A 23,460-nucleotide genomic window follows, 5' to 3' on the forward strand; every position below is an offset into this window, starting at 1 on the left:
GATTTGATAAGGCTGGATTGACAACTACGACCGATAAAATTAAAATTGGAGAAAGGTCAGTTACTTATTTAGGTCATGTTCGGAATTCACCCGACCGAAGATAAGATTAATGCTATAAAAAGTTGTAAAACACCATCTAATGTTAAAGAATTACGTTCGTTTTTGGGAATGGTAAATTATCAAGAATCGTTTATTAAAAATTTACATTCTATTTGTGCGCCTTTACACCAAATAACGAGTAAAAATGTGAGTTGGTTTTGGTCAGCTAAAGAAGATGAAATATTTAATGTAGTTAAAAAAATATTATCAAAAGAAGATACAATAATTCCTTATTCAGCCGATATTCCTGTCGTAATTTCTTGTGACGCTTCCGAAGATGGTCTAGGAGCTGTTAATGCACACCGATTTATTACTGGCCAGGAGAAACCGATTGCTTACGCATCGAGGACACTTTCAGCAGCTGAAAAGAATTACGCCACTATTGATCGGGAAGCTTCGGCGATCATGTTCGCTATCGAGAAGTTTCTTCAGTACATTTATGGAAGACATTTTATTTTGGTTACTGATCATAAACCTTTAAAATATATCTTAGGTGATAAAAGAAACCTTAATAAGATAACAAATAACCGTTTAATACGGTGGGCCACGAAGCTTTTAAATTATGACTGTGAGATAATTCATAGGCCGGGTAATCAAAACAAATGCGCCGACGATCTGTCCCGTTTGGGAGTAGAGAGAGAAAAAAGGAATGAAGTTAAAAAAAAATTTGAAAATGAAATTAGAGAAGTAAGGATCAATTTAATTGATGATTTATCGTTCACTCGAAGTAAAGTTATTTGTGAAATGATCAATGATATAAATCTAAAAGAGATTGTTAAATTAATAAAAAATCATTGGCATATGGATAATATGAATAATTATTCGGAAAGTTTAAAAAAATTTATCTTAATTAAAGATAATATTTCTTTCGAAAAAGGGCTTTTATTTTATAATGATAGAATCATCATTCCTGATAACCTAAAAAAGGAGGTTTTGAATGTTATCCATCGAGGACATCCGGGGACAGTGGGGATGAAATCCTTATACCGATACTATGTCTTCTGGACAAATCTTGACCGAGATGTTGAAGAATTCGTAAAAAACTGCAAAAGTTGTCAGGAAGGAAGACCGGGATCCAGAGATGTACCATTATACAATTGGAATATTCCTACCCGACCTTGGGAAAGAATACACATTGATTTGACAGGCCCCGTGTCTGGAAAGTACTGTTTAATTTGCGTAGACGCTTTCACCAAATGGGTTGAAGTTGCAATTTTAACACATATTAATTCGACGAGTGTAATAAATAATCTGCGTAGTTATTTCGCTAGATTTGGTTTACCTCGTTACATTGTCTCAGATAACGGTACTCAATTTACTGGATCAGAATTCAAAACGTTTCTTTTTAAAAATAATATAAAACATTTTAGATCGGTCCCTTATAGCCCCAAGTCGAATGGTTTGGCTGAGCGCTATATACGTACGATAAAGACGCGTTTCTATGCTGGAAGGAGAAATGGAACTCCGGACCAGTTAAATTTAGCGAATGTTTTAATTACACACCGAAATACTCCAAACGCAACTACCGGTAAATCCCCTGCCGAAAATGATTTTTGGAAGGCCGCTCAGGACGACGTTAGATCAGTGGAAATTATCTACGAGAGAAAGGACTGAAAACGCGTTATGGAAACAAAAAAATTATAATGATAGGAACGTTGAGCCCCGTGAATTTATAGAGAAGCAAAAAGTTTGGGTAAAAAACGAAAGGACTGTGAGATGGCTTGAAGGAACAGTGGTTCAACGGAAAAGTGCGATATTGTATAATGTTGACTCTGAGGGTATTGTAAAAAACAAGCATGCCGACCAACTGAGGGAAGCTCATGTACAAGCTAAAGAAACACCCATGACAATGACTGAGGATTTGGACATTGCAGAACATAATGGAAATACAACTCTAGAAAAAAGAGTTTCGAAACCCCCATTACGTTATTATGATGAATTCAATTTATAGTGGGGAGAACTCTAATGTATTTAAATAAATTGATTTTTATATTCGCTTAAAGATACAATTTATAAAAATAGAAAAACATATATATATATAGCTGATAATATTATATTAAATCACTTTACAACTTTACAATAAATTAATCAAATCATTTCAGTTTATTAATTAATTTTTAATTTATACTAATTAAATATTTCATCATTAATTAAACATTGCAATGAATATAAATACAAACCTAATTATTACAAAAATATATGATTTAAATATTGTAAAAACAAAGAATTTTGGATGCAAATGGAAAATTTATAACTGTTGATGTTGAGTTCTGGTAGCAATCTGATGGAGGAGTTTTTGCCAACTCCAAAATATAAAAAATGGGGGCATTCAATTACCTCCTCCAAAAGGTTTGCCAAATTTCAGCCTAATTCTCCCCCATTTTGTTGTGATGATGCCTATCCTTTAAAACTATAAGGGTATCATATATATTGACTAAATTATATCATATTTATATAATATATCAAAGTAATTATTTTGGCATTATTAACTTAATCAAAATGGCCTTTTAATGATCAGGAATTTAAAATTTTATATAGTATTTTTATTAATTAAAATTTGTTTTCATTATTATTTTAAGGTATACTTACACTACAACAAGAGTCCTATAATTATAGAATATCTTATACAGGAATGTGCATTTGGTATCTAAGAGCTAAATTGGTGATCTTTGACCCTTCTATGGATATAAAATTACCACTAACTGAAAATATAATACAAACTTCTACATTACTCCATAACATTATTATTGATAAGGAAAGATTTATTCCTATTTTTCCTTAAAAGAATTTAACCCCTATAAATTTATTTAAGCAACAATCAATTAAATCGTCATCAAATATTGCAAAATAATAGAAATTTATTTTGCTTATATTTATACAAAAATCCTATATTATAGAAATATATTATATTTATTAATATATTTTTTATAAATTAAATTATGTCTTATTTTGTATTTTTTATATATTTTAATAAAATAAATTTTCCTTTAATATAATCTAAACTCATTATAAAATATATGTATATGTAGGAAGGAATATCATTAAGAAAATCTATAGTGTATATAATTTTATTTTAAAAAAAGCAAATAAGATATTTATATTTATGAAAATATATTTTATTTCAAATAATATAAATATATACAAAATAATTTTATTTAATTTATACATAAATATTATAGATTAAATTTGCGAAGAACATCATATATTTGAACAGTTAAAACATTTTTCTCTACATTTATCTAATTTTTCTCTCAACATAAGACATATGTCATATTCAGTTTTTTTATTTTTAAGTATCTCTATGTTTAGTATCCCTTTGTTCTAATTTTATAAGTGTTTTAAATTTATCTATTTTAAATTTTTCTATAAAGCAAATAACAAATTAACAATGTCATTATACTTTCTCTTAAGTCATTTATAATATAAACTCGGTGATTCAACAAAAGACAAAGATATTTTAATATAAATAATATATATTTTTAGATATTATTTTACACAAATTACTAAACTTAATTAATGCAGGACTTTTGAGAATAATTATATCATCTAATATATTGTCACTATCACGTTGTGCCGCTTATGACTCTTAGAATGCTACTTATGACCTTTTAATATATTGATCCACAAACTTTATTTAAGACTTTTAGAATATTAATCCCCAAACTTCATTCAATGATTAAATAAAAATGAAAATAAATTTTTATAATCGAATTTTCACAATTTTTATAACCAAAAAAAAATGAATTAATTACATATCAATATGCTTCCCTTTTATAAGCTATGATTCACAAAAAAAATAATTTAAAATAATAATAAATTAAAAATTCATTTCTTAAAAATTATCTACCCCTGAATCATGCTGAAAAATCTTAATTATAATTAAAAATAAAACAATATTAAATAAAAATAACTCAAAAATTGCAATACATAATGACTTAACCAAAAATCAACATTTACAAATCTAATTAACGCGATAAAAATTAAACTATATAAAAATAACTCACCAAACGCTATCATAATGACTTTACGAAAAAAATTCAACTTTACAAATAATATTTTCATTACTTATGACACCTCTCTCGTTTAACCAATCCTTGAAACCCCAAATTCCTTGAACATCTCTGAGAATTCTCTTTCCCCATACTTCGCTAAATTGTTGTTGTCAGTGGGCATCTTCGAATATCGTTTGTTCCAATATATTTCCATAATTACCATTCCTCCATCGTCTCCTTCTATGATTAACGCGAACCTAAAATAATTACTTCCCTTTTTTTAAAAAAAAAAAGACACCCATGCAAATACCTCCTCACTTCTGCGACACAAGCTGAAAATTCTAATCAACCTCTAATACCCCCATTTCCGCAACACACACTGGAAATACTCCTCCATCTCAAATACACCATCATTTTCGGCAACACAGCTGGAAATGCTCCACCATTTATGCGATACACGCTGGAAATACTCCTCCACAACACACCTCTACATATACTACAGCAGCTCACCTGCTACTCTATCGTGACTTTGACCTCATTAAAAAAAATTCTCCCATTGACCTCCGGCCCTTGTTGCTTGGATCCGTTCCTCAACACACTTGGTCTTCATGCCATACTCTGACTTTGCCATCTAGAAATAGGACCTTACTCAACTTCTTCGCAACATTTTCAATCACTACCCCAGACTGCCACTTCTTCTTTTCCCCATAAACTCTTGCCTATACCACCTATCCCACAGTGAATTTTATTGAACCCTCCTTCTTTCCTTCCATTTTTGGACTATCGGACTCCGGTTTTAAAGCATCCAATCTAATCATCCTGAGTTCCAAAGATTTTTCTATGGAGACATCTCATCTTCTCTCCTACTATTATTATAACTAGTAGAAAGCCCGTCAAAAATGATGGAGAATGAGATTTTTATTCATTTTTTTACGATAGATGTCATACCAAGTCCAAGCTCACAATATTAGGAAGCATTTAATTAGATTGACCTGCCATCTTTTTCTTTTATTAATGACGGATAAACCACCTGTACAATTATTAAGTGAGGTTATGACAGGGTTTGTTATCAATAAAAACAAAAGAATAATTAAAAAAAATATTAATGTATTAAACCTGAAGAGGAGTCAATATTAGGTTAACCTCTCTAGAAATAATGGGAATATCATCCACCAGAAGCTAAAATAGATGTATTCTAAAATGAAAAGTATAAGCATTTTTAGTATATATAGATGAATAACTTTATTTTGCATTTGGTAGATTTTATAGGGCTTCACGTCATATGACCCAGTATAATTTTTTTGCTTAAATATGAGTTGAATTAAGAATTGAATGATATTTATTTTTGGATAAGTCCAGCCTGCGGCTGGAGTGTGTAGCCTGAGATAGGGAAATAAGAGAAAATTAAATGGAAAGAAAATAGGGAAATTAAATGGGAAAGGAAGGTAAATATAAAGAAAAAGGAAATTAAAATGTGAAGATAGGAAAGGGAAATGATGAGAAAGGGAAAGATAATTGTTAAATAATAGTGATTATACCTTTCGGTCAAAATTTTATATTAACATTTTTTTATATATCATTATAATGTGACATTTTTTTATTCACTTTGTATTTAAATTTAATCGATGAAAATTTTATATTAACATTTTTTTATATCATTTTAACGTTTTTTAATATCAATTTGTATTTCACACAATTAGTTATTTTTTTTATTATTAAAAAACTATATATAAAGAAAAATTGCTTTTAGTGAAAAGGGAATAAAAAATAAAAATGTAATTTGTATAAAAATAAAATATGACATGATGATAATTACTTAATGGGAGATTCTAGTCCATTCTTACATGGAGGCCAAATTACGTCCGAACTTCACGATGGATGCTTTGAACAATTCCATATATATGATGAATTCGCTGGATTTCCCTAAATTCAGTATCGATGACAACGCCTACATAGGGAAATTACAGAATTTCTTCGACACCAGCAAGATTTCCAACGGAGAAAAGGCCGCGTTGTTTCTCCGAAGTCTTCCAGATGACGAATTCAATAACATTATAGCAATTTGCACCGAGGCAGACTTCCAGGATCCAATCGCCCTGCTTGGCAAACTCCTACAACATCCATCGAAGACTGAAAACGCCAAACTGTCATTATTTTATGCTGCCAGTCAAGGCAAGGAGGAGACGTTCTCGGCTTGGGTCACACACGTAGCACGACTCAATAAAGAATGCAAATTCAATGGAATTCAGCCCATTATTGAGAAAGTGAGAGTTGCTTGGAATTCCAAAGATGTCAGGAAAGCGGTCAGGAGCTCTATGACTATAGAAGAACAATCTAGGTCTAGAGGAAGACACCACTGAGCCAAGTGACATCAAGGGCATGATGAAATTGTTTCATTTGGATGAATCACTTGGAGTACAAGAGGTTGATCACATGGGCAGAGTCAATAATAGTTACGTAATAACAAAACCCATTGAGGACTCTCACGCACATGGTAAATCTCTTATTAAGCAACCCCAGTTCATCAATGACAATCTTCCCGGACAGCATTTCGATGAACGTTACGATGTAAGCTGCGACTATTGCCGCGATAAACGATTTGATGAACGTTACAAGATACGCTACGACAACGGCCGCGACAAACGATTCGATGGACGGCACAGCAACTTCCACGACAATCGTTTTGATCAAAGCTACGATAATTGTCACTATAACCGCAACCGTTTCGATAATCGCAACGATAACTACTACGACGATCGATACAACAATATCGGGTACAACGTCCATGGAAATCGCCACGACTATCATTGTGACCATCATCAAAGCCCTGATGGGATGACTGCTATAGAGGTGATAACCGAACCAACTATTCCCGTCGTGGTCAGCACAGACACAACCCTCAAAATATTAATGATTTTCCGAAATATTCGTCGAAGCCCAACCATTATAATAATGACAATATTACTTACAACAGATCTTCTGATTACAGAGATCGTGATTGTCAACTGAATACGATGCTATGAACATCGAAGTATTCGATGACGACGACTCAAACACAGAACTTAAAGAATATAATCTGCAGAATTTGGAAGTGTACAATCTGGGGGTCAACGATACCAGATATGACGCGTACAACGTAACGGTGAGCATCAACAACATACCCACGTTGATGCAAGCAGACACCGGTACGAGGTACACTATACTTCGAAGCTGACAGCTAAGACTGTAGGCATAACCACAATACTTAAGACGGATATGAAACTCACTGGTTATGACGGCAGCGCCATCAAGATATTAGGTCTTGCCAATGTGAACGTTAAGTATGAAGGTAACTCACAAACGCTGGAGGCCATAGTGGTAGATTGTGATAAAATCCCCCTGTTAGGGCGTATGTGGCTCCACGCCTTCAACAACATTAAAAACGTTTTTAGTGGGTAATGTAGAGAATGATCTCAAGAAGGTGATCTCGACAACAAAAAAAGACCTTGAATCACTCCTACAAACCCAAAATGGTCAGACAAGAGAAAGTTCACTTGAAGCCCGATGCCGTGCCTAAGATCATACCTTCAAGGAGAGTTCCATATGTCAGGGTTGATGCGATGACTCGTGAATTAGATGGCTGACTGAAGGACAACATAAACCTTGCTCGAGAAGAATCTAGATGCCCGATGCCATGAACAAATGATCTGATCGCAAAGTTAGCTAAGGGCTGCCCTTACTTTACCAAGCCATCATTCGGTTTGAAAAAAAGACTGCACCATGAACATGGGTGGCGTATTGCGTGGCGATCATGAGCGTTAATGACGTTCCACTAAACTTATCCAAGAAAATCGTAAGCCGAATTTTTTTGGAGGGTGGAATGTTAAATAATAGTGATTATACCTTTCGGTCAAAATTTTTTATTAACATTTTTTTATATATCATTTTAATGTGACATTTTTCCACTTTGTATTTAAATTTAATCGGTGAAAATTTTATATTAACATTTTTTTATATCATTTTAACGTTTTTTAATATCAATTTGTATTTCACACAATTAGTTATTTTTTTTATTGTTAAAAAAAGAAATATAAAGAAAAATTGTTTTTAGTGAAAGGGGCATAAAAAATAAAAATGTAATTTGTATAAAAATAAAATATGACATGATGATATTATTACTTAATGGGAGATTCTATTCAATTCTTACAATAATTAAAGAAATTAAAAGAAAAGAAAGGAAAAGAGAATTTTAGTATTTTTTAGATTTTAATGTTTCCAATATTATTTGAGACTGTTGTTAAAATAATAATGTTAGTGATATCTTCAGTAGGGATACATTTAACATAAGACTAACATTTAACATTAAAAAATCGCAATCTAGGTTCAAGCCTACAATATTTGGAAAAAATTTTCAAGCATCCAAGATTTTTCGACTCAAACTTGAAGTTTGGGTCGTTTTATTCGACTCCGACATAATGTTTGGGTCGTTTTTTTCGACTTCAAACTTGAAGTCTAGATCGTATTTTTTCGACTCAAAGCTTGAAAAACGACTTCGACTCAAGATACGGTCATTTTTTACGACTCCGACTAAATACTTGAATCGTTTTTTCGACTTCGACCCAAAATATGGGTCATTTTTTACGACTCAAACTTGAAGTTTAGATCGTATTTTTTGACTCAAACTTGAAGTTTAGATCGTATTTTTCGACTCCAACTCAAAGTTTGGGTCGTTTTTCTGACTCAGACTCAAACATCGGGTCGTTTTATTCAATCCGACCCAAAATATGGATCTTTTTTTTTAAAGACGACTTAAAGTTAGGGTTGCTTTTTTTCACCCTTAACCCAATATCTAGATCATTTTTTTTGACCAAAAGTCAAATAACATTTAGTATATATTAATATTATAGGCGGGAAAGTTACTTAAAGCTTCTTTAAATTATAATACTCTGGATTAACTATTCATCATAGTTATTTTTTAAAATTTTTAAGTGAAAATGCACCATAGAAAAGAGCCATTTGTTATGATGGTTATTTTTGAACTTTTTTAAATGAAATAGATAAAAATATATATTGTAGACATGTTAAATCAAAATTTCAGTGAAGATGTACCATAGATAAGTGACAATTGTCATAATCGTCATTTTTGAGCCTTTTTGAGTTTTTTTAAAGGAAATAGCTAAAAATATATATTCTAAACATGTTAAATTAAAAATTCAGTGAGGATGTATCATAGATAGGTGACAATTGTCATAATCGCTATTTTTGAACTTTTTCAATTTTTTTAAAGGAAATAGCTAAAATTATATATTCAAAACATGTTAAATTAAAAATTCAATGAGGATGTATCATAGATAGGTGACAATTGTCATAATCGTTATTTTTGAACTTTTTTCAATTTTTTTAAAGGAAATAGCTAAAAATATATATTCTAAACATGTTAAATTAAAAATTCAGTGAGGATGTATCATAGATAGGTGACAATTGTCATAATCGCTATTTTTAAAATTTTTCAAATTTTTTTAAAGGAAATAGCTAAAAATATATATTCTAAACATGTTAAATTAAAAATTCAGTGAGGATGTATCATAGGTAGGTGACAATTGCCATAATCGTTATTTTTGAACTTTTTTCAATTTTTTTAAAGGAAATAGCTAAAAATATATATTCTAAACATGTTAAATTAAAAATTCAGTGAGGAAGTATCATATATAGGTGACAATTGTCATAATCGCTATTTTTGAACTTTTTCAAATTTTTTTAAAGGAAATAGCTAAAAATATATATTCTAAACATGTTAAATTAAAAATTCAGTGAGGATGTATCATATATAGGTGACAATTGTCATAATCGTTATTTTTGAATTTTTTTCAATTATTTTAAAGGAAATAGCTAAAAATATATATCCTAAACATGTTAAATTAAAACATCAGTGAGGATGTATCATAGATAAGGGACAAAAAATGGTTATTATATATACGAGTAGTAAGGTACATAATAATTTTTAAGTGATAAAATGAGATGCTAATATATTTCTTGTAATTTTAATTTATAATAAAATTCTTAAATCTTTGAAGTTACTAGTTAGGATAAAAGTTACTTGGCACATCATACAATGATATTTATACCTTGTTTTTTTTTTCGAGAATAAATTTTATGCGATATCTCATGAAGGAAATTACATACCATTGTACAGAGAAATAACTTTGTATATATTATCTGCACCAATATCTTTTATATCAATCTCTATCGATGACATTTTAAATTATATTGGAAACTAGATTGTGTAGATTTCTAAATATTAATTTAAAGGATTAAGATTTTAGAATTAATTATAAAAATATCTTAATAATTTTTATATACATTTATTATTTAAAATCTCTCGTTTTAAGCCTATTTAGCAAGAAAAATATTGACTAATCCTGAAATTACGATAAGATATCTATACCTTTATATAATCTATGAGGAAAATTGCTTTCATAATATTCTTCTTAATAAAATAGTGAATAATTAACGCCTGAAAAAAAGTATAGCGCTTTATAACATGGTTCAAAGTTAATCCCAGTATCAATTTTAATTTGTAATTTTTCTCAAGTGTTCAAAATTCTAAATCTTAATATCAAAAACTATTTTAGTTATCAATTTAAAGTCAAATAATATTAAAACACTAATATTCTCCAGTATTCATAAAAAACAACAGCCTGAAACAAGAATACTATGCTCAAAACATCTTAAATATTTGATACATTTATAGTTTAAATATTTTTATTTAAATTATATATATTTATTAATGTACAAAAAATTTAATTTAACAATATATATAGATATAAAAATTATGTATAAAATTTATTATTCATGATATTCATATCCCATGAATTTAAACATAAACACTGTTTAAGTGTTTCGGAGGCCATGCGATTTCTTTTCTTTGTTACGGTGTCCACCCCTCTTGAGAAGACACGCTCGCTCTCAACGGATGTACTTTGCTGCGACAAAAAATCTTTAGCCAACATGCAAAGGTACGGAAAACGCTCAGAATTACAGTACGACTTAAAAAAATTCGACTTAACACTACATTTATGAAAAATATGGCTCGCCTAAATTATTAAATTATATTTAAAAAAATTCATATTTTAATTGAAAAAATGCATCCGGAATCGCAAATACTTATTTAAAAAATTTATTGTTTTTAGTTTAAAAATTCCATATGGAAGTGAAGTGACTATTTAAATTCTAAAATTATAAAAGATATTTTATTTTACTTTTAGTGGTGCCAGCTAGACGGCAAATTTGTTGAGATTTTTTCTTTTCTTCATTGTTAGGGTTAGGGATAGGGATATGATTAATAATCATTTTTTTTAACTTTCCAAATTTTTTTTTATTATTTTTAGGGGTATAAATCTAAATTTTTTTATTTTATTCATTTTTTGTTTATAAAATTATAATTTAATATTATTAACATAAATTTTATTAATAAAAGTTGTCCAATTTAAATCATTTCTTAAATGTTTTACACATTAAAATTGATACTGGGATTAACTTTGAACCATGTTATAAAGCGCTATACTTTTTTTCAGGCGTTAATTATTCACTATTTTATTAAAAAGAATATTATGAGAGCAATTTTTCTCATAGATTATATAAAGGTATAGATATCTATTATTGTAATTTCAGGATTAGTCAATATTTTTCTTGCTAAATAGGCTTAAACCGAGAGATTTTAAATATTAAATGCATATAAAAATTATTAAGATATATTTATAATTAATTCTAAAATCTTAATCCTTTAAATTAATAATTAGAAATCTACACAATCTAGTTTTCCAATATAATTTAAAATGTCATCGATAGAGATTGATATAAAAGATATTGGTGCAGATAATATATACAAAGTTATTTCTCTGTACAATGATATGTAATTTCCTTCATGAAATATCGCATAAAATTTATTCTCGAAAAAAAAACAAGGTATAAATATCATTGTAAGATGTGCCAAGTAAATTTTATCCTAACTAGAAACTTCAAAGAGGAAATATTTTAATATCCTAAAACTTAATATAATATGAATAAAACATAGATGAGTTTATGTGATAGTTGATTTTCTGACCCAGTCTATGACAATAACATATTTAAGAATTTTTTTATAAATTAAAATTACAAGAAATATATTAGCATCTCATTTTATCACTTAAAAATTATTATGTACCTTACTACTCGTATATATAATAACATTTTTTGTCCTTTATCTACGATACATCCTCACTGATATTTTAATTTAACATGTTTAGGATATATATCTTTAGCTATTTGCTTTAAAAAAATTGGAAAAAGTTTAAAAATAACGATTATGACAATTGTCACCTATCTATGATACATCCTTACTGAATTTTTAATTTAACATGTTTAGAATATATATTTTTAGCTATTTTCTTTAAAAAATGTTAAAAATAGCGATTATGAAAATTGTCACCTATCTATGATACATCCTTACTGAATTTTTAATTTAACATGTTTAGAATATATATTTTTAGCTATTTTCTTTAAAAAATGTTAAAAATAGCGATTATGAAAATTGTCACCTATCTATGATACATCCTCTTAAATTTTTAATTTAACATGTTTAGAATATATATTTTTAGCTATTTCCTTTAAAAAAATTTGAAAAAGCTCAAAAATAGCGATTATGACAATTGTCACCTATCTATGATACATCCTTACTGAATTTTTAATTTAACATGTTTAGAATATATATTTTTAGCTATTTTCTTTAAAAAATGTTAAAAATAGCGATTATGAAAATTGTCACCTATCTATGATACATCCTTACTGAATTTTTAATTTAACATGTTTAGAATATATATTTTTAGCTATTTTCTTTAAAAAATGTTAAAAATAGCGATTATGAAAATTGTCACCTATCTATGATACATCCTCTTAAATTTTTAATTTAACATGTTTAGAATATATATTTTTAGCTATTTCCTTTAAAAAAATTAAAAAAAGTTCAAAAATAACGATTATGACAATTGTCACCTATCTATGATACATCCTCACTGAATTTATAATTTAACATGTTTAGAATATATTTTTAGCTATTTCCTTTAAAAAAATTTGAAAAAGTTCAAAAATAGCGATTATGACAATTGTCACCTATCTATGATACATCCTCACAAATTTTAAATTTAACATGTTTAGAATATATATTTTTAGCTATTTGCTTTAAAAATTTGAAAAAAGTTCAAAAATAACGATTATGACAATTGTCACCTATCTATGATACATCCTCACTGAATTTTTAATTTAACATGTTTAGAATATATATTTTTAGCAATTTGCTTTAAAAAAACTCAAAAAAGTTCAAAAATGGCGATTATGACAATTGTCACTTATCTATGGTACATCTTCACTGAAATTTTGATTTAACATGTCTACAATATATATTTTCATCTATTTCATTTAAAAAAGTTCAAAAATAACCATCATAACAAATGATTCTTTTCTATGGTGCATCTTCACTTAAAAATTTTAAAAAATAACTATGATGAATAGTTAATCCAGAGCATTATAATTTAAAGAAGCTTTAAGTAACTTTTCCGCCTATAATATTAATATATACTAAATGTTATTTGACTTTTGGTCAAAAAAATGATCTAGATATTGGGTTAAGGGTGAAAAAAAGCAACCCTAACTTTAAGTCGTCTTTAAAAAAAAAGATCCATATTTTGGGTCGGATTGAATAAAACGACCCGATGTTTGAGTCTGAGTCAGAAAAACGACCCAAACTTTGAGTTGGAGTCGAAAAATACGATCTAAACTTCAAGTTTGAGTCAAAAAATACGATCTAAACTTCAAGTTTGAGTCAAAAAATACGATCTAAACTTCAAGTTTGAGTCAAAAAATACGATCTAAACTTCAAGTTTGAGTCAAAAAATACGATCTAGACTTCAAGTTTGAGTCGAAAAATATGACCCAAACTTCAAGTTTGAGTCGAAAAATACGACCCAAATTTCAAGTTTGAGTCGAAAAATACAACCCAAATTTTGAGTCGGAGTCGTAAAAAACGACCCATATTTTGGGTCGAGGTCGTTTTTTTCGGCTTGGACTTGGGTCGGAGTCGAAAAAAACGACCCATATTTTGGGTCGAAGTCGTTTTTTTCGGCTTGAACTCGGGTCGAAGTCGTAAAAAACGACCAAAACTTTGAGTTAGAGTCGAAAAAAACGACCCAAAATTTGGGTGAGCTCTGTTCGAGCCGACTCGGCTAAGCCGATTAACAACACTAAGTCCAACCCATAATAATTTTGAAAAAGTTTTCTGAAGCCTAGAGATATTAAATTTATAATTAATGAAGGGGAACTCTCTGATTTACCAATTAGTCTACAGGTAAAAGATAATTCTTTATAAAAATATTAAAATAAGACTAACATTTAATATTAAAAAATCCCAATATAGGTTCAAGCCTACAATATTTGGAAAAAATTTCCAAGCATCCAAGATCTTAATAATTTAAAAAGATTTTCTCAAGCCAGCGTCTAATTGAGCTGGAGGGGTAGGAACAGTTTGCATCCTATTTTTTTGAGGAGGGTAGGGGATAGGTGGCTTTAATGAGGGTATAAAATTTTTTGGGAGGTTATCTATTAAATTTGAGAAGAAATAGGACAAATTTATTGCTGTAAAAATTAATACTTTTATTATAGAACTATTATAATACAATTCATCGACCAAATCTATATATTGCAAACTCTCATACACATTGTTTTCCAATTCTGCTATCCTTTTGTTTAGATATTTCAGCAAGCTCATAATGCTATAATAATGAATTCATTGTAAATAATGGAGGTTTTAATTTGAATTTATTATCTAAAAAATAAATCCTTTATATTTACAAAATATTGATAGTTGGTAGTAGAGATAGATTAATTTAAGTTATCCTTTATAAATTCTCTGAAAAAATTATCCTTATAATTAAAAAAGTGGAAATAATAATGGAAAAACATCGCCGCCGAAGGTTGAAAGAATTTTTTAGGGGGGTAGGCAAAGGTTTTTAAATGGGGTTTGCATCCAGTGAAAATTTTGTCATGTAGACGCTGTCTCAAGCCCACCTCAATCCCTAATAATTTTTAAAACCAAGCCAATATTAATTTTGGGAAATATTTTAATAATTTGTAATATTTAGTAAATAATGTATTACTTTGACAATTGGTTTTAATATGGCCTCCTATAGTTGCATTGAAAAAAATTTCCTAGCCTAAAGATATTAAATTTATAATTAATGAATGAGAAATCTCTGATTTACCAATTAATCTATGAGTTAACTCCTAATTTGTAATATTTAGTAAATAATGTATTACTTTGATAATTGATTTTAATATGGCCTCCTACAGTTGCATAGAAAACTTAAGTTATAGGATCATCTGTTTGTATAAAATAAATAAATAAAATAAACAAATAAAATAAATAAAAATACGTACCAATGATATGACGTAGCGATGACATAGTGAGGACATCGGAAAATTATAATATAGACATACCACCCCTTATTTCTTCTTTTCCATACTTTGTCTTCACCACTCCAACAATTCGCTAACCCTATCCATTGAAGCTCGGGTGATATGGAGGAGCTAAAATATGTTTGATCTCATTTTCTTTACAAAACCTTGCGAATTCTGCATTGCTGAATGCCGGTCCGCTATCGGAAGTCCACTTAAAAAATACTCTCGAATCCATATTAAATATCAAATTTTCATCATCCTCCTGGATGCAAGCCGCTCTTCCACCAAAGCTAGGCGGTATAGGCATACAATCCCCCATATCCCTAAGCATTTCATCTTTTCTGTCCTCAGTGGCTAAATTTCGACACACACTGGGAGACTTGTATATCGACCCACATCGAACGGCAGCACTAGACCTCTGGAGCAAAAATGGCCCAAATGGCTCATATCCAGATTCACTAAGGCAAAGAGACTGGAACTTTCCATTGATGCGTTGATTACTTACACTTCAAAGCTATTCAAAGAAAATCTCCATCGCTCTTTCTCCACCAAAACCCTAACCCAATTATACATAATGACAATAATATGACCCCTCTGCCAGATCCAATAATTCCAACTTCACCCATATGCTATCTAGGATATGAATGGTTAGAAACTGTACCTAGTTCTAATCTATGTTTGTTATTAACCAACGAAGAACTCAGAATAGGCATAAGCCTTCGCCTAGGATGTGAAATCGTAACACCTACATCATGCGTCCTATGTAAAACCCACATCAATAGTCTTGGACACCACCCCCCTCAATGTCGTTTCTCAGAAGGCAGATTACCTAGACACTATGCTATCAATTCAATTATCAACAGAACCTTGAAATTCTCAAATATTTCCTCCACAGAAACATCCGGCCGCAGCCCCGACAATCAAACCAGACCAGATGGCCCGACGCTAGTCCTTTGGAACCAAGGTCTACCTCTTGCCTTGGATTATACTTGCGTGGATCTTTTTGCCAGATCTTTTTCTTCCAACTCTATCAAGAAGAAAACACAAAAACAAATAAATATAGCAACCTTAATAATGTTTTGATTGTTCCGGTCTCAGATACTTGTGGACCATTTGGACCCCAAGCCCTAAAATTATTCAAAGCAATAGGGCAAAGGTTACGCTAAATCACAGATGACCCAAAAGAAGGCTTCTACCTTTGAGAGAGTATACCAATTGAAATCTGCCAGTATAATTTCCTCGTTTATCTGTAAAGACATTTTTAGCTATATCTATACATGGGTCTATAAGCCCCTTTGATCATACCTAATTAAATGTTTAATTATTATTTTATTTAATATAGTTTTTATATAAATTTTATTTTACAAATAGTTTACATGTTATTTTAAATATATATAATTTTAAAAGAAATGAATATTCAAATGGTATATTTCACATTCATTTATCTCCCCTGTTATTTTATTAAACATCTCATTACATCTATTGGAATACTTTCTCCTTCAATATTTAAAGACAATTTTTGTAACCTTGGTGTCATAGTATCTAATAAGAATAGCATATCTTGATAGTATGGCAATGAGATGGATGACCAGCCCCTGATCTATTTTTAAGTTTGTTCAGCTTAATTTCTCTCGAGACAATATCTCAAATATTTCCAAAGAGATTTAAGAAAGGATGTATATAAATATAATTATATATGAGCAATTTTTACCAGGCATATAATACTCCTGAGCTAATATACTCCATATTTTGTTTTTTATATAATAATTTTATATGTTATTATGCTTATTATTAAAGCATTCGTATCCTTTAACGAATGAATACAAGCAATTTAATCTATTTTCTATAAAAAGATTATAATTTAAAACATGATTTTAACTTGATTCATTTGTTATATATCTTCTAGCTATGGATTTTGAATTCATTTCAAATAATTTAAAAATAGTACCAAATATAAAATATTTTGTGCTATATTCACCAAAGGTGGTATTTAACGATAAAATATTTCAAAATTACGCGGCAAATACCAAATGATTTAATTTTAAAAAAATCGCGGCGACTAGCTTTTGATCTGTAACTATATATGCCATAAATATTTACTATTTTTTATATATCGCTACTAAATCGCAATCGCGCCACTATGAATTCAAGGTAACGAGTAACGGTGACGCGTTTCTTTTTTGCAGTAACCTTCACAGCACTATAAATAAGTATAAAATAAACATCTGGCAAAATTATTTTGAAAAAAAAAATATAAAAAACATGAAAGTTTTTTTTTTATTTAATGGAAAATGAAATGGTAATTTTATTTTATATGATGCTTTCTTTTAATATTTAATTGAAATTAAGATAAATTATAATTAAATAAATTTATATATTTTTTTAGAAAAAGATTTTTCTAGAAGACAATTCATGAGCAATTATGAGAAGAATACATTTATATATTGTGTTCTAAGCCTCATGATAATCCAATGTATAAATATAAAAATAATTGCAAATGAGGAGGTCATACTTATAAATCTAGCTCAACAGGTGTAAGAGAAAAGAAAACCTTTAAATAAGTTTGCAAAAGTAAAGTTATATTCAAACTTAAACCAAATGAAAACATATTTGTGTTAGATAAGTTAGATAAAACCCACAATCATGAATTGGGTATAATATCTTGTTTTAAAATTTTATCTAAATATATTAATGGTTTTAAAACATTTATTTCAAAAAACTAGAGTTGATACTTTTAAAATATATCTACACATCCATATCTTAAAATATTTATATAAGGTGAGCTTATTGTCAAAATAAATAGTTTAAAAATTTTCTGGCCATCCATTATGAAATAAGGTTTACTATAAGTGATTCTTAAATTAACAACTCTGGTTAAATGTATACATGTCATACAATATTTCTCAAGATTTCACCTCTGTATGTTTCTGTTATTAAAGGTGAACTTTTATAATTGATATTTATTTTAATATTCTTTTTGAATGATTAATTAATATTATATTAAATCATAATCTATGTATGATAGTACTGTTAAATTTTAAGTTCATCTTTATTAATCTGATAATTGTTTTAAATTTTTTATAGATGTTAGGAGCTTATCAACAAGCACAAATAAAGAAGGACCAATTTATTAGACAATCATTTAACTTATGTTGCCCTCAATTTTGCTGTAAGATTATATAAAATAATTACTCATTTTAACAAGATTTTAAATTTATTGATCATATATTATAGGTCAAAATATAGCTATCACGTATTCTACTGCTATTGCTGAAACATGTTATTATACCAATCATTGTTTCTAATTTTCAAATTTAAGACAACACTGGAGATTCTTCTCCTATTGCCAAAACAAGTTATTATACCAACCATTTTATTTTTCTCTAATGAATGATTATAGGTCAAATTTTGAAGGCCATTCATTAGTGATTACTCCTATATTCATAGAATTTCAAGTAAATGTTATATCCAATTTGAAATGTTTTATTTATTGTAGATCTATTATCAGCAGCTCATTATTCTTCTCCAGATGGATTAATTTCAGATAAATATTCAATAGTTTTACAAGAATGGGATAAGAATATAATGAAAAACATTATCCCCATAAAATACAAACAAGGATAAATCAATATATAAAAGGCCCAAAAAATGTGTATTAAATATTATATATATTTCACAAATGTACTTATTAGCAAGTATTGAAAATGATATTATAATATACATCTATTTTAAAAAAATATTTTCCCCAAGCTAATCAAAAGATGACTTAAACAATTAACCTACCTCCCGATAATTAAAATGTGACTACTTACTAGCTTCCAATAATCAAAACACTCAACTATATGGTATGACTAAAAATTAAATGTTTATTTATTGATTCTTAAAAAACACTAGCAATCCAATTGCCTTCAACTCAAAATATTTCAAATAGGCAATCAAATTAACCAAATATTAAACATTTTACTTTTCTATAATTAATATAACAAAAAAATAGCAACAAATTTATATTCCCAATATCATTTTCAAAATATACCTAAAAATTTAGGCCCTAAGTTAAAAACTCTTCCAGCTAGTATATTTTGTGTTTTCATTTTTATTAAGGTTATTGCCACTTTTGGGGGGTATATTATTTTTTTTATGTTATTTTTTTTTTAAAATAAATATATCAATTTTTTATTTAAGCTATTTTAAAAATGTTTTTTCTACAAATTTTTATTTAAGATATTCAGTGCCTACAAATTTAATTTTTTATTTAAGATATTTTAAAATAGTTTTTAAATTTTTTTTGATGATGATACTATAATTAGAGAAATATACCATAAATAAAAATATATTTAGCAACTTAAGAAAAATTACTAAATGCCTACAAAGTTTTTAAAGATTTAAAATTTATTTTTCATTATAATGCTAAAATCAAGGGAAGATCTCATAAAATAAAATTTAAGCAACTCCAAAGAAATTAGCATAACATTTTTCTGGAAACAAATAATAATCTAAAATTTTGTATTAGGGGTGAAATAGACCTCATCTTTGAAGTTTAAGTAATTTTTTTAAATATAGTTGAATGATGCAATTAAATATAGTATTAAAATTTATACACGAAATATAGTATTTTAAAATATTTTAAATAAATATTAAATTTGTTGGCAAAATTCTCCCACACCCTCTCTTCCATATATAAAAGCTGAGAATAATTGGAATTAAAAATTCCTATATTTTACCCCTAATTCAAAATTTTGTATAAAAAAACTTTTTTAATATCTTAAATAAAAAAATGTAGGTAAAATTCTCATACCCCCTCCCTCTCCCATATTTAAATGCTGAGAATAATTGGAATTAAGAATTTGTATATTTTACCCCTAATACAAAATTTTGTAGAAAAAACTTTTTTAAATATCTTAAATAAAAATTTGTAGAAAAAACTTTTTAAAATATCTTAAATAAAAAATTGATATATTTATCACAGACCTGCAGGCCCGGCCCTAAGCCCAGCAAGACTCGGCCCGGGAGCGGAGCCATATTTTAAATTTTTTAAATATACCCAAACTGGGCCTGAAAATTTTTTTAAAATTTATACAACATGAATTATTATATTCGTCTATTAGATATGGTTGTAATGATTATATATAGTTATGATTAATATAATGTTAGGTGAAAGTTAACACTAGCTAACACTCATAGTATTTATTACATAATATAATAATAATTTTCCTGTCATGGAATAAATACGCAAAGGATTAAATACATTATTATATAATATATGTATATTTTTTATTAATGAAAATATCATTTTTATTTTTTTTATAAATACATAGTATATTCTCAAAATTTTGCACAAATTTTTTATAGTATTAATTTGTAATATACTAAATATCTGTTTAGAATTTTAAAAAAATAAAATATTAGTGTTGTTAACAGCTCGTTTTAAGCCGATTTTATAAAACGGCTAACTCAGTGTTTTATCCAGAAAAATATTATGCAAGCCTGAAAATTTTGCTCATAGAAGGAGCAAAGGTCTAGACATATAGTATCGAAATTTTGAGGCTTAGTCAATATTTTCCTGGCGAAAATATTGAGTTAGCTGTTTTTAAAAATTGCTCAAAATGAGCCGTTTAACAACATTAGCTAATATACTTGCTTATTAAATGATAATACTCGCTGAAAAATATAAAATACGAAATAATAAATTTTTTGTATATGGCAGGTCGAATATAATTTTAAAAAATTGCGAGCTGGGCCTAAAACAATTTTTTTTTAAATATTTGGGCCGGGTTGGGCTTAAAATTTTTAAACCTGGGCCAGGCGGGGTTGAAAAAAATCCGGGCTGGGCCAGGCCAAAAATTTTTTAATCTGGGCCAAGCCGTACAAATGGTACCTCTGCAGGTCTCTGATTATTTATTTTAAAAACAAGTTAACATAAAAAAAAAGATAAACCCTGAAAGTGGCAATAACCATTATAAAATATAAAATAAAAATAGCATTTGAATTGCCTTCAAATATTTCACAAAATATTTTAGGTACTCAAATTAAGCTACCAAATAGTAAACATTTTACTTTTATGTTTTATATAACAAAGCAACCAAAAATTTAGACTACATTGGATTTTCTCTACAAAATCTTATAAAGATTTTTTAGCCACCCAATTAAACAAATAGTTATATATTTAGAATTTTATATTAAATTTAAAAATATATTAGAACCAAATACAATCTAATAGGGCTTCTAGAAAACAATTTGATCAAGACTTTAAAAACTGAATAAAACACATTTTATTTATATAATTTATATTGTATTCTATAGATATCAAATTTTATTTCTATATATATATTTGCAATTATAATATATTATTGTATTCTATATACCAAATCTTATTTCTATATAAATTTTTTCAATTATATTTCTGAAATATAGAATAAAAAATAGAGACTCTTGTGTACATGATGATATTATATTTTATATATAAATTACAAACATTAAATATTTTTAACAATAAAAATAATTCTTTATGCTAAATTATATTGTTTAAAGTTATATTCAAAGGAGGATTCATAGAATAGTTTTTTGCAATAATCCATCACCATTATAAATAATATAAGAATCACACAATATAATAAATATTAAAATAAGGTAAACTTTTTAGGCGCTTAATATTATCAAAAGAAAATTTTGAAGATGATTTAAACATAAAATCCCATAAATGTAAATATCAGTGGTAACATAATTTGGAAAGGTATAAAATTAAAAAATATTTGAAAAGATTTATTGCAGAGATCAAAATTTGAAGCCCTTCCTGGATTTTACAGTGGTGTAAGAATATTGCTAAGGCATTGATGCTCATATTTTTCCCAGGCCCATTGCAATTTATTTTAGTATTTTTCAGTCAATATTATCTTTAGAAAATATAATGTAAAAAAAATGATAGCATAATTTAGGATTTAATATAGAAAACTGTCATGTTTTAATAAGCTAAGAAAAATATTTTACTTTTATATATAAAATATCATTATTTAGTAACTTTATTTTGATATTACACCTTACATGATTAAAATAAAAAATTGTATTAAACCTTGGCATAGGCCATCATGCATCTATCTAAATAAATATGAAAAGTATCAAGACAACTCTAGTGTATCAAGATATATACATCGTGATTTACTTTATTATCATTAATTTTTTTTAGTTATTAAATTATTATGAAGACAAAATTGCATGAAGATTAATTTATATAATGAAATATTATATTTTTAATAGTATCAAAGGATTTTAATAAAATCCTAATTCATGATTAAATAGATATTTGAGAATGTTAAATTCTTCAATATCTATAAAAATAATTATTAGATTAATAATGTTTCATGAATATTTGTAAAATATGAATATGCAGATATATTTGAAAAGTATCAACTCTGTGTTATAAATTGTGGTATATACAATTGGAATAAATGTTTTAGAACCATAATAAATATTTAGATAAAATTATAAAAAAGGATATAATACATGATTGTGTGTCACATCCATTTCCATTAGGTTTAAGTTTGAAAATAACTTTTCTATTGCACCCTTGTTTAAAAGTTGTCTTTTCTTTTACGATAGTTAAGCTGGATTTGAAAAAATGACCTCTTTTGCAATTATATGTGATTGTTTTATATTTATATATCGGATTATCATGAGGCTTAGAACGTGATATTAATTCGATAAGATATTCTTTTCATAATTTCTCATGAATTGCTTTAGATTAGAAAAATCTTTTAGTTCTAAATCAAATCTTTCATATAAAATAATTTTAAAATTACCGGTTCATTTTCCATATAAAAAAATAAACAACTTTTTTAAAATATTTATTTGTTAAAAATTAAAAAAAATAATAATAATTTACATAGCACAATTTTTTGCAGATATATAA

General features: G+C 27.7%; 2 long non-coding RNA genes across 3 annotated transcripts; one reads left to right on the forward strand and one right to left on the reverse strand.

Annotated features, from left to right (window-relative positions):
- Window positions 1–18,550: 18,550 nt before the first annotated feature.
- On the forward strand, window positions 18,551–19,177 carry LOC135930391 (uncharacterized). The gene is made up of 4 exons (XR_010572756.1): window positions 18,551–18,726; window positions 18,792–18,912; window positions 18,958–19,012; window positions 19,054–19,177. It is a non-coding gene; the product is annotated as an uncharacterized LOC135930391 (long non-coding RNA).
- A 2,812-nt stretch (window positions 19,178–21,989) lies between these two features.
- Window positions 21,990–23,418, reverse strand: LOC135929919 (uncharacterized). 2 transcript variants are annotated; one of them, XR_010572668.1, is made up of 3 exons: window positions 23,351–23,418; window positions 23,055–23,302; window positions 21,990–22,447 (listed from the first exon to the last, which is right to left on the reverse strand). It is a non-coding gene; the product is annotated as an uncharacterized LOC135929919 (long non-coding RNA). The 2 variants fall into 2 exon arrangements; XR_010572667.1 differs by having other exon boundaries at window positions 23,055–23,311; window positions 23,351–23,381.
- Between the last annotated feature and the right edge of the window lie 42 nt (window positions 23,419–23,460).

Source organism: Gordionus sp. m RMFG-2023, chromosome 5 (genome assembly GCF_954871325.1).
Source record: "Gordionus sp. m RMFG-2023 chromosome 5, tfGorSpeb1-WG-v2, whole genome shotgun sequence".
Taxonomy (NCBI): domain Eukaryota; kingdom Metazoa; phylum Nematomorpha; class Gordioida; order Chordodea; family Parachordodidae; genus Gordionus; species Gordionus sp. m RMFG-2023.